Source organism: Vombatus ursinus, unplaced genomic scaffold (assembly GCF_900497805.2).
Source record: "Vombatus ursinus unplaced genomic scaffold, bare-nosed wombat genome assembly UNPS02014807.1, whole genome shotgun sequence".
NCBI classification, from domain to species: Eukaryota; Metazoa; Chordata; class Mammalia; order Diprotodontia; family Vombatidae; genus Vombatus; species Vombatus ursinus.
The window spans coordinates 47,676,500-47,689,971 of record NW_020954585.1 but is presented as its reverse complement, the minus strand read 5'-3'; the positions used below and the strand labels follow the sequence as shown (position 1 = coordinate 47,689,971).

Genomic DNA, 13,472 nt, shown 5'->3' with positions numbered 1-13,472 from the left:
GCAAAAAAATAGGAAACAAAGTATGCCCTTATAGGAAATTTAAGCTTGTGGGACTATTAATTAGACTTTAACTGGAGAAAATCATTGGAACATATTTTTTTTTGCTCTCAACTAGACTCACAATCTGTCCAATATCAATTGCTTCACCTCCTTGAGTCTTCTACTTGTAAATGTTGGAGACAACACTGTTCGAATCTGTTTCCAGCAGTCATCTTTAGCAAATGGGAGACCATTCTCTATAATCCCTGCCAGACTCAAATTCTAGGAGAAAAGGATAAAATACATGACCATTCAGATATTAAATGGTGGAACCAGAACTGGAGGTCTATTACATTTTCTAGTACAAAAACTAATTCTTTTTAAATATCTACAGTTTGTTAGTTGACTCTTAGTAGCTCAAGGACTTTGGTGGCAAGGATTTTCTTTTCTGAGTCCCTAAAAGCTGTGATAGTTGTACCTGAAGGAGCAGTTTCCAGGCTGCATCAGTACAAAAGTTTCTTCTCAGAATGATGGCTGGGTGTACTATACTAAAAGCATCACTATTCCCAGGAATCATGGATGCCATGTACTAGACTGTCTCTCACAGTGTCTGAGATGAAGTTGTGGTGAAGGAAGTGGTGGTGGTGATGATGGTGGTGATAATTTGACCTGCTTGACACACATCACCTCCTATCTCTTCCTTATGGCATCAATTGCTTCAGTTATTCTGGCTGACCTGTTATATATAAGGTAATTATTTCGCAATAGGTGTGGATGGCCAATACCTCATCCACAGGATATTTTCCCCAGGATCATGATTGGGAATGCCTAGCCAAAAACAGAAAAGCAAGCTTGGGGCTATTTCCCAGACTATGTCTCCTGTGTCCATCTATCTGTTTATGGCCTAAAAACTGTGTGACTTTTAACATGCTTAGCATGCTTTCACCGTTGCTGCCAGCATTACTGTTCTCTGTTACTTACTTGATGATTGATGAAGACAGAAAAGAACTCTTTTACCGGTACTGATTTGATAATCTCTGGGTCCATGATGGCCAATACAGGTTGTCTTCCATCAAAAAGCCTACACTCCCAAATGGAAGAAATTACATCAGTCACCAAATTACACTGTTGGAAACAGAGGTTGCAAGTGGAAAGTATCACTTGATGGCCATGAGCTTGCTGCTGCTTTCTGTTTGCCCCAATTTTAGATTAGGAAAAGAACCAAGAATCTAAAATAAAACTCATCAGAGAATATTTATGAAATACTTGGTGCTTGCTTAAGTTAGAATCCTGCCTCAGATACTTTCTATTCACAGATCCTATTGGCAAAATGCAAGAAAGAATACCATCAAACCTAGAGGGTTATTGTGATGATCAGTAAGATAATATAAATAAAATACTTTGAAAACTTTAAAGAGTAGATTTTGTTGTTGTTCTTGTTGTTGTGTGTTATGATGGGAAAAGGAGAATAGTTTATTTGAGGAGGTGACATTTGAATTGAGCCTTAAAGAATGGTCAGGCACTCAGTAGGAAAAGGAAGGCAAGAGGGCGTTTCAATGTCATCAAATAGCCTGAGCAGTCACAGTGGCATGAGAGTGGCAAGTGTGTTTGGGAGCCAAAGAGTCGTCTCATTTGGCTAAAGAGCAAAGTGTATAGAGGGGACTAATAGAAGGTGAGGTGGTACTATGTGAGGTAGAGTGGTGAACATTAGGCTGTAGTTTTTGAATTTTACTTAGCAGGCAATAGGGAGCTAGGGAGAACTTTGGCACAGAAGTGTGAACATAAACAGATCTATGCACAAGAAGGATTATTGTTAGTAATTGTATTAAGAATGGGCTAAGTGATCCAAAGGACCCATTCATAATGAAAAATCATGAAAAATCTCCCCAGAGGGAGAACTGATGAAGCATATTGTTTTTCACTTTATTTTTCATAGGTTTTTTTAAGCATCTTAATTTGGATATATGTTTTGCATGACTTCACATATATGATTGATGTCATATTACTTGAATTCTCAATGGGTCAAGGGAGGAATGGAAAAAAGGAAAGCATTTAGAACTCAAGAATTTTTAAACAAATGTTAAAAATTAATAAACAGTTTTAAAAAATAATTTTTTTTAATGAACTTAGTGGAAGAGAGAGTGGAGGCAAGAAGAATGTCATCAGGAGTCCACAAAAGTACTCTATATGAATGATAATAACAACTTGTACTCATGTTAGAAGTGGTATTCATAGGAATACAAAAGGGATTTGAGAGATGTTGTAGAAATGGAATTGAAAATTACAGGAAACTGAACATGCTGCATGGAGGTGGGAAAGGAATTCTTTGGAACTGCAGAGGTTGAGAAGTTGGATTTTCAGACTATCAACTGAAATATTCTTCTGTAGCCAAGAACAGAGGGTGTGTGGAGGAGAAGATGGAGAACTCGTCACCAAGGTCATTAAAAAAGTTGGGAAAGTTACTTGGAGGTGAGTAGATAAAAGGGAAAGTATTTAGGGGATAGTGGAAGAAGAATAATTTGGAAACAACAGTGATTAAGGAATAAGCCTTCTTCATCTTCTTATCCTATGAGTTGGGGGTGGAGGGAGTAGGAGACAGAGCAGAAAGCATTTTAAGGGATATGGTATTTTCAGGAGAAGGCCAGGTTTCTATTAAAGCAAGGAATTAGAAATCAAGCTGGTTGAGAAGTTTACAGATGTGGAGGAATGTTGGTAGATGATAGGATGAGGGTTCTGTGAAGGACAATAGGTGATGAAAAACTGTGTTGGAGTGGTCCTGGGAAATAATTGGATTGATTAGAATAAGGAAAAGCATTCAGGATGAAGCATTGTGGGTACTTGCACCTAAAGAGATGAGAATGGATGACCTTGAACATGAAGACAATATAAGGAGTGTTTTAGCATGGCATGCTTACCCACAACCAATAAATAGATAACCTTCCTGAGAGTTGAAGATAGAATTTAGAATCTTGGAGTACCAAAGTAACTAAGATGTAAGACAAGGAGGAAAGACCTGATACAAGATGTTTGGTGAGGAATAAGTCTAATAGAGTGGCACAATAACATTAGTAAAGGACATTGGCAGCCATGCAGCTTTGCTGACATAAGATGTCCCTGTAAATATGTCTTGTTCTCATGTACTCCTTGTATAATTATCACTTCACACCTGTGTTCTACCTAGATGTGTACTAATGTGTAGTTGTCCAGGCATAATTCCAATGAAGCTCTCTTCTCATCACTGAATTTTAGTGTGTTTGTGGGAGAATGAACTCAACATTTAAAAAGGCATGTTCTATTGCTGATTAATTTTCATTGCTGTTTAGTTATATTCCCTCTTATGGACCAGGAGTTCTTTGACTGACTAGTATAAGCAAACCATTTGTGTTGATGCTCAAGAGCTAAGATTTGGAGAGGATTCTGGCCATCTTCCCAAATCTCTAGAATCGGAGGTAGCTAATAGAAGGGTATAGAATTACAGGGTATCAGGTGCCACACTAATGTTAACCAGTGTATCATTGGTTACTCATCGAAATTAAAGTGAAATTGGTTCATATAATATAATATAATTTGTACTTGCATATATAATATCACACAAAATTCTGATATTTCTAAAAATTCTACTATTATTTAATGCCTCATACTCAATGAGAATGATATTTACTAAGTATGTCTTATCAAAAATTCATTGGGTCCAAATTTATGGGTCAGGATTAATAGGATTCTAGACAGCAAATTAAAGAAAGTGAAAGAATTGTCTTTTGAAGTATAATTAATTCTCAAAGAAATATTGGTTGTCCTCATTGGCCTCATTGGTTGGTCCTCATTGTAATTACTGCTTTGATCATCTTTGTTCATTACTACTCTTTTTACATGTTGAATTGCACAATAGAATGGAAGCTCCTTCAGGGCAGGAACTCTTTTTCAGTTGTGTCTTTGTATCTGTATTGCTCAGCAGGCCTTTACATGGTAAGCACTTTATCCAATATTTCCTTATTTCTTCAACCTTCCTCTTATCATAACACTGAACTAAAACAGAGATTTTTATAGAATCTATGACCAAAGGTTATATCATAGTGGGTGCATCTATTATGATTCTATGGGCCTGGACTAGAATTCTGTGACATTAAACAGATCTCCAATAGCTCTACCTTCACAAATGTATTTGGGTTGAGTGGGAGCTATGGGTGACTGATCATTGAAATAAGTAGGTATAATCAAAAGATTACTTAGAGTACTCACCCCCAGATTTTCCCATGTTTTTTAAAACAATCCATATCAAAATATGCCAAATCCTGCAAAAAGAATTTTAAAATCATGTATTGGCCTGAATTCATAGTAATGAATGTTAAAAATGCCTTACATTATGAAGTTAAATATAAAATAATTATAATTTTTACTATTCTTTTTATGCTTTTCACTCTGCTTTGAGGTCTTTGCCCACCCCCATCTCTAATTGTTGACATATAACCCGGCTCAAACGTGATCACTTCTATGAAGTCTTTCCTGATCTCTCCAGCAGAAAAAGATTTCTCCAGGATCCTTGCTCTCTTGAGTTTAACTCTAATGCTTTTTTCTATGCTATGAAAGACTGTTTAAAGTAGAGATTGCTCTATTCACTGTATTTGTAACCCAGTGCCTTTAACATTGTAGACACTTAATAAAATGGATTAAAACACTTATCTACTTATGCTGTCACTATATTCTCAATTAAATTACAATTATCTTAATATATGTCATTCTCTGTACTGGATAATAGGGTCCTTGAGGACGTCTACCATTGATTTTTTTCATCTTTGTATTTCCCCTCATCAGGGGTCCTTAACAATTTAACAATTTAGACCTCTTCTCAAAATGATGTAGTAAAATGTGTAAAACTCACAGCATTACAAAAGAAACTAATTTTTCTAAAAATGGTTGCCCTAAAAATTTATATTTCCATGTTAAGTATCCTAATTTAATGCCTATCATAGTGTATCACTCAAGGTAAATGATTAATAAATGTTCATTAAAAAGATTATTGTTAAAATAATTGTGATGATAAATACTTTGACAAATCCCTTTTACTTTCAGTAGTATCTTACACTTTCTAAAGCTGTTTCACATTCACTTCTTGAGTCAATGTATCTCATTTGATTTTTACAACAACCTGATGAGATAATTAGTAAAATGAAGGACACAAAAGGTGAATGGTTACCATATCTCAGCCAATATTCTGGGTTTTAGATTCTAGTTCTTACCATTACATGACGCATCTTCTGATCTAGAGCTTCACATGCTGTCTCTCCTATCTATGCATCAACATCTGGAGATAAATGCTCTGATACAGTCAGTGGAAAGGCACAAAGATTTTTCCTCACTGGTCTCTAATCAAAGAATTCAAGTTTTACTCTCACACTTACTGGTTGGGTGACCCTGTGCAAAGTAATTAATTGATGCTGTAGGTAAAACTCCAAGACTCAACGTTTTGGTAAAAGTCAGTGGGTCATAGCCATTACCTCACCTGGGAGTTCTTGTATCAGTTAAATCTCAGGTCTAGTCCTTATCCCCTAGAGCACTATTTAAGATAGAGGCGATTTAAGTGGATAACTTAAATTTGGGAAATCTGAAGTCTTACAAAGAATCACAAGATCCTACATCTTGAGCTGAAAGTCTGGACCTCTTATTTTACAGATAAGGAAACTGAGGCCTGAAGAGAACAATTGATTTGCCCAAAGTCACATAGGTAATAAGTATTAGAGCTGACATTTGCCTCTTGAGCCAAGAGCAAATGTTCTTTACACTGTTCAAAGAGAGTAAAGGAGAACTCAAAGAAACTCACTTTGTGATAAGAAAGAACATTGCCAAAGAAAGGAAGAGGTGCTGGTCCTGGAATTCCCAAGTCCTTAAAGAGCTTGTGTGTCCAGGTCCCATATCTGTATAGTGAAGGAAAAATACAAAGACATTAGAGTCAAGGTAAGGGCCAAAGACAAAAATAGTGTTGTCCACTTGTCAGTAATCAGAAGGAGAGGAACTCCAAATGTAACAGTGAGGTAAAGTTTGGTTCCCTCAAATCTGGATGCCAAGGGGGCACTTCTAGAAATATTTGCTGGCTTCCACAAACATCCTGAGACATGATGAGGCCAGGCTGAGATTCCTTGAAGTGCCACCTGAGATTCAGTAAGGACTAAAACAACACATTAGGTGTAGGTAAGTTTGGCAAGCCTCAAGAAAACCATCACCAGCATTACTGCTGGAATATAATGTCCCTCCATCTGGATTTATTCCATCATTTCTACAGCTGAACTCTATTGTACTGTGAGTAGGATCAAGTCTCTGTTGCTGGACTGGACCCAGTCCACAGTCAATGCACCATACATACAACCAAGATAGCTCAGGACAAAAGCCTGAATATGAAGCCATCCTCTCCAGGCCCAACTCAGCTGTGGTGCCTCAGACACCAGATCACTCATTTTTAGGACCAGAACACTAGAAAACACAATCACAGTTTTCAATATCTTTCACTCAACTTAATGTCTCACCTCAACATCAAAAATTTGGATATAACACTTACTTACTGTTAGAACTTATATACTTGAAGAACTATTTATACTATTCCTAATATCCCTCCCTCCTTGATACTAGAAAGGGAGATGACTGTTCTCTATGTCTAGCATTCTCTTACTATTTACTCTTCCATTTGATACAGAGTTCTTTGACGACTAAGCAACAATCACCCACTTACCTTGCTTCTATTTCCCATTCTCTTTTCCCTGCATATCATAGTCCTACCCTCCTCAGGTAACAATTCAGCTCTGCCCACCTCTTTGATTGTGTCCTCTGGACCTGCATTCCATTAACAACACAATTCCCTTCATCTCCTGAGTTCTCATGCCCTCAGACATACTAGTACTGGTAGAAGACTCAGTGTACTCCTTCCTTGCTCTTTATTACCACTCCCAGACCCTTCCACTGGCATCACTTAGCAACTTTTCCTCCTTTGAGTTTCACTCTTGCCAGATATATCTTACCTGATCCAGTTCTGAAGGCAATTATATGCTAGATTACAGCTTTCTTTTCTCAAGCACTCCAGACACTGGCTCACTTTTCCTTTGCTGTCTAACCTGCCCTTACACAAGGGGACATTATTATTCAGTTAGTCCCCAAAACACCCTGGCCTCCCTATTCTTAATCTCAACATCCAACTCCTATTCCCTCATTTCCTATCAGTCACGTATAGGGATAATAACAACCTTGATATTATCACCTCTAATATTCCACTTCTATGGCCAAGGATTCTAAAATTCCTTTGTTTGATCACATCTTATAATTTCTTTTCTCTCTATATCTTATATTTCATAATCTTGTTTTTCATCTTTACCTTGAACTTTGGTCCCCAAGCCACCACCATTCAGTATCCTTGTAGACACTGGCTTCACTTTTTTTTTTTTGTAAAAATAATAATTTAATATTAACAAGCATTGCCTCACCCTCCCTACGTCCTCATTCCCCCCACCCATACTGTGAAAAGAAAAGGGAAAATAAAACCTCTATAACAAACATACAGTCATGCAAAACACATCACCACATTGTCTATATCCAAAAGTATATGATTCCCTCTGCATTGCTAGTCCATCACCTCTGTCAGGAGATGGACAGAATTCTAAATTATCAGTCCTTTAGATTCATAGTTAATCATTATAAAGATCAGAGTTCTTAGGATTTTCAAAATTGATCATTTAAAAAATATAAGAATATTAATTATTCTTCTGGTTCTCCTCACTTTGCTTCACACTCAGTTCAAAGTGAGGTTCAAGTCCTACCCATCCCCTATCCTTCCTCATTTGTTTGAATTTCTAATTTAATGCTACTTGAATTTCTACTTTCTGTTCTTCGCCAATCATGCAATATGTCCTCTCTATTTCTCTTCTTTTGTTCCCCACAATATTATTTTCTTCCTCCTTTTCCTTTCTCCTTTAAGATCATCAAAATATTACAAAAATCACTTGCAAGGTCTCAATCTTATTTGGCCCTTCTATGACCTCATCTGGCACTATAATGTTTTTCTTCTTTTTCTAATTAATTTATTTATTTTTAGTTTTCAACATTCATTCCCATAAGCTTTTGAGTTTTAAATGTTCTCCCCCTCCTTTCCCACCTCCTTCCCCAAGGTAGCGTGCAATAAGATAAAGGCTCTACATATACATTCCTATTAAACATATTTTCACTTTAGTCACATTGTAAAGAAGAATTAGAACCAATAGGAGGAACCACAAGAAAGAAGAATTAAAACAAAGCAGAAGGGAAAAAAAAAGAGCAAATAGTATGCTTTGCTCTGCATTCAGACTCCATAGTTCTTTCTCTGGATATGGATAGCTTTTTCCATCAGGAGATTTTTGGAAATGTCTTAGATCCTTGCATTGTTGAGAAGAGCTAAGTCTATCAAAGTTAGTAATCGCACAATGTGGTTGTTACTGTGTATAACGTTCTGCTGGTTCTGCTCACTTCACTTAGCGTCAGTCCATAAAAGTCTTTCCAGGTTTTTCTGAAGTCCGCTTCCTTATCATTTCTTATAGCACAATAGTATTCCATTACTTTCATATGCCACAACTTGTTCAGTCATTCCCCAATTGATGAGCATCTCCTCAATTTCCAATTCTTTGGCACTATAATTCTTATTAGTATTATGTACTATCTCTGGCCCAGTTGGAAAGCAAATACATCTCACTAAAAGACTTTGGTCTTTTATAATTGCTCACCTTTTTATGTCTCTTTACTCTCAAGTTTGTATTTTAAAGTTTCTACTTTAATCTGGTCCTTTCTTTGGAATGCTCCTGTAACTTTCCCCCTCCTGTATAATTAAACTCAGTTTTACTAGGTAATTTATTCTTAGTTTTAAGTGTATGTCTTTTGCTTTAAGGAACACCATCTACCACATTCTCTTTTCCTCTTCAATGTAAACTGCTAAATCTTAGAAGGTCCTGTCTTTGGCTACTCATAATTCAAATTCCTTCTTTCTTAGTATTTACAATAGTTTGCTCTCCTGTGGAACCTTTGGAAATTGTTTCTGACATTACTAGGGGTTTTCATTTAGACATATCTTTCCAGAACTATCTGATGAGTTCATTCAATTTTTAATTTATCCTCTAGTTGAATCAAGTCTCAGAAGTTTTCTCTCATGATTTCCTGAACTATGATTCCTGGGCTCTTTTTTCTGGACTTTGCTTTCAGGTAGTCCATTGATTCATAAATTATTTCTCTTTAATCTGTTATCCAAGTCAGTTTTTTTTTAATATGAGAGACATATTATTTTCTACTTTTCCATCTTTTGGCTATCCTTTAATATTTCTTCTTATCTCATGGAATCATTATCTTCTGTTTGATCTATTCTAATTTTCAAGGAGGCAATTACTTGGGTAAGGTTTTGTACCCTTTATGATAAACAGTTAATTATTTTTCCAAGTGTGTCCTTCACTTTTACTTTTTTATTTCTTTTTTATTTCTTTTCTCTGTTAGGCTCAATTAATTTATAATACCATTGTAATTTAAAAATTTTAGCTCTTACATTGTTTCTTCTAGGGATTCAAATTGGTTTTGTGGGCAAGTTGTGGTTTTCTTCAAGGCTTTGTTTATAGACAGATAGTTATTTCCCTCTTCTTGGATATCCTTTGTCTCTTAGTAATTCCTATTTTTTTTGTTTTTGTTTTTTTTTTTGTTTAGTCATTTGCTCACTCATTTGTTCTAGGCAACTTGTCATTGCAGACATATCAGAGAGACATTTTGGAGTAGAGGCTGTCATGACAGCCCCCTCTAGAGTTTCCCATACTGCTTTATTGTGTGGTGTATTAAGTCCACAGGATAATTCACCAGGTGGTTTTCAACAGAGCTTTCAACACTAAGCAGATGTGTGATCCTAGACAAGTTACTTATCTCCTGTTTGCCTCAGCTTTCTAAGTTGCAAAGTGAGGATAATAATAAAAACTGCCATTCGGGATTGTTGTGAGGATCAAATAAGCATATTGTGAAAGTGTGTACAGCAATACGTACAATATAGTACATGCTTGGAAAAGTCTTTCTTACTTCCATATTTCCTTTCTACTTTTCTTCCTTCCTAAATTCCTTCCTTCCTTTCTTCCTTTCTTCATTATATGCTGCAGCTTATTCAAGATCATCATATACCTATCCAATATGCTTTGGGAAGCCCACAGCTTTAATTCCCCAAAGACTTTTGTACTGAACAAGGAGACAGGCTTGTTGAAGGTGTTTGACTTTTGTAGGGAAGATGTTCAGCAACAGAGTCTGAATCAAGATGGTAAATGGTGAGGTGCCTCACATGGTTCTGTTGGCACATGCCTTTGAATTTGTGGTCCTAAACCAGAATATATTGCACAACCTTGTCATTAGATCCATAATGGTCATATCGACTTTTGGTGGGGTTATGAGGAATCAGATACACTAATACATTGTGGGACTTCAGAATCAAGAAAATATTTTGAAGATCAATGTCCCAATACACTACAAGAGTCACAAAATTGAATATGACTTTTAATCAAGAAATTATTCTATTAGGACAGTATCACAGAAAAAAACAAAAAAATTAATTACATATGCATAAAAAACGTATTCATTGGTTCTTTATGTTGAAAAGCCAAAATTGGACACAAATAATGTGTTCAAAATTTTCTAAATTAATTATAGCACATTATCAAAATCAAATATAATAGAACCTTCTGCAAAAATCATGGTTAATGTTTACAACGAAATAAGAAAGGACATTTATGAAATAAGATATAGCAAAATCAACAAAACCAGAATGGTCACACCTTTACACCATAACTTCACTTAAAGAAGAAACAAAAGAGAAAAAAAAAGGAAATAAAGAAAAGAATATTGGCTCAAATATGGTAAAAATTTCTAGCACGTTTGGATGGAACTTTTCTTTCTTTATTATTTATATGTCACTTTACCTGATTGTATTTCAACATCAGCAGAGTGTGGGGGAAGAGTATGACTGTTGTTTGAAAAGTTCAACTCATTTAATTTTGATTTCACAATAAAATTTCTAATAATTTTAAAAGAACTTGGTTGATATATCATTCATCATTTCACATTTATTATTGTTATTATTTTCTTATCTAGGATATGGATTCCCTTTTTTCTTGCTTAGCATATCTGTTTGCTGATTATAATTTCAAAGTAGTAGGTTCTATAAATATACTTTATCATATTGTGTTACTTTATATCATACTTGTATTTTGTTGTATTGTATTCTTAGGCAGGCTACTCCTCTTGCCTCAACCTCAAGTTCCTCATCTGGCAAATAGGGGAGAAAATGAGGGAGTTGTAGTAGATAATCTCCAAGGTTATTCCTAGATCTCATATCCTATGTTCTTATAAATACTGTAGTACATCATTACCCTCAGTCAGCAATGGCTCAAAGCAGCACACATTGTCAGTTCTGCCTTCCATTATGGGACTTATTGTGATGAAATCATAAATCCAGAGTTTTAGGAGACTTTCAAGTCCATTTTCAGAGTCCCTTCATTATATGAATGAGGAAACTGAGGCTCAACAATTTAAGATCCTTGGCCAAGGTCATATAGGTAAGTGAACATCAAGAGAAGGATCAGAATTCAGGTATTTCACTCCAGAGCACATTATTATTCTAGTTTGCTAGGAGCCACCTAAGCCATCAGTATTGTGATTTGGGCATGAATGCAGAAGGATTTCATGGCATCTAATCTTCATATTTCCCAATTGTGTGCCCTTCTGGTATTTCGTGATAATCCTAAGAAAAAAACCTGGATATTGGGATTTTGATATTAAAGTATCTTCCTGTTCAATAATAACAGCATTTGTTCCAGGCTGGTCCTTTTATTTATACTCATGTAGAGAACTACCACCAAATTCCCTCTAATCACTGACAGGGGATTTCAAAAATGGTAGGACATGAGAAGTATATGAATATCAGCTTCTACTACTTGACTAAATTATTACAATTCAGAGTTTCCAGGAAAAAATAAAAAGGAAAATTTATGAATTTATTCTGTGAATTTCCCTCTAACATTTAACAGTGACCACAGCATCTTTTTTTGGTAAACTAACCAACATAACAGGAAATAAACAAAGTCCTAAGCATAACATCAGCCTGTGAGTATTGCAACAGTAGATGTACTTGATAAACTGGTATTTTTTGTCTAGAAAAGCTTCTGTCTCTGACACATATCCATGAAATTGACCAGTTTTCTAGTTCCCTGCCTTTGCAGGACAGTGATTAGTTAAAAGAGATGGATGGAGCAGAACAAAGATGCTGGATTTTTGGTGACACACTCACCCCAAAGGTTTTTTTTTTAAAGAGGATGCAAAAATATGTCACACGGAATTCCTAGAAAGCAGCTGACAGAAAAGACTGCAATGTTTTGGTCAAGATGAGCATTAGCAAATGAGTTATAATTTTTTGAACATAAGGAAATACCTTTTAAACTGTGAAAAGTTAAATAATAGGTAGCAAAACTGAAAAGGTAATAAGAAAAAACAGACCATCGACATGAACTCAGGTTTCTTTAAGGAGTTTTTTTGGCTTTTAAATTACTTGAACAATATCAAAGGAATATCTTGAAAGTTTATTCTTTTGGGAAAAGAGAATATAGCCTCTGATCAAGGATCTGGTTTTCCTTGGTTCTTTTTCTAGCATACTATGACAATTCATTGGTATAAGCACAGAAAGTCAGCATTGTCACTTACAGAAATACTAAATAACAAATATATTCTGATATACATTTTGCAAAGAGTAGGAGAAACTAGAAACCAGTCACTGTGAAATGTCCTGTGACAGTCACAAAGGAGCTGGGTCAAATCCCTTCATAAATTGTAAGGAGTAAAAAAAAAAAGGAGGTTCTTACTTACAGAAAAAGGAGAGTCAGGAAGAGAACAAGTAGTACCCAGGTTCCAGCACTTAAGCTTGGGATAATATTCATTGTTGTGCTCTCTAGTCAGCTTTTTATTTGTGTCTTTTCATTGTCTCTGCACCTTTGTTCTTAATACTTTCTGAAAGGAATATATAGACAGTAAAACAAGGAGGGGGGAATTAAAGGGACAGCCAATGAAACTGTGATCCAGCAGAGAAAAAAAAAGTTCATGAAATTCTGTGATGGTCAATTGAGTTCAGAAAACAATGACTAATCTTAGTCATTTTAAATAAGCAATGATAATAATACAAACTCAGACAGAGTGGTGATAAAACCAGAGCAGAGTTAAAGTCTTACGGAGCTCTAAAATGCAAATGAATCAGTCAACAAGCATGTATGAAGTGCCTATATGTGCCAAGCACTGCATTTAGTCCTTATTGGAAAAGTCCTTATATGGAAAATAAAGTTAAAAAAGGTATGCTTCAATCTGTATTCTGAGTACATCAGCTTTCAGCCCAAAGACGGAAAGCATATTTCATCATGAGTCCTTTGGATATGATACGCTTACCAGAGTTCAATAGACTTTCAAGTGGATTATTTTTACAATAC

At 35.6% G+C, this 13,472-nt stretch overlaps 1 pseudogene; it reads right to left on the bottom strand.

The window, feature by feature from the left end:
• Positions 1-12,932, bottom strand: part of LOC114052407 — a 37,617-nt pseudogene extending 24,685 nt beyond the window's left edge.
• Positions 12,933-13,472: the final 540 nt, after the last annotated feature.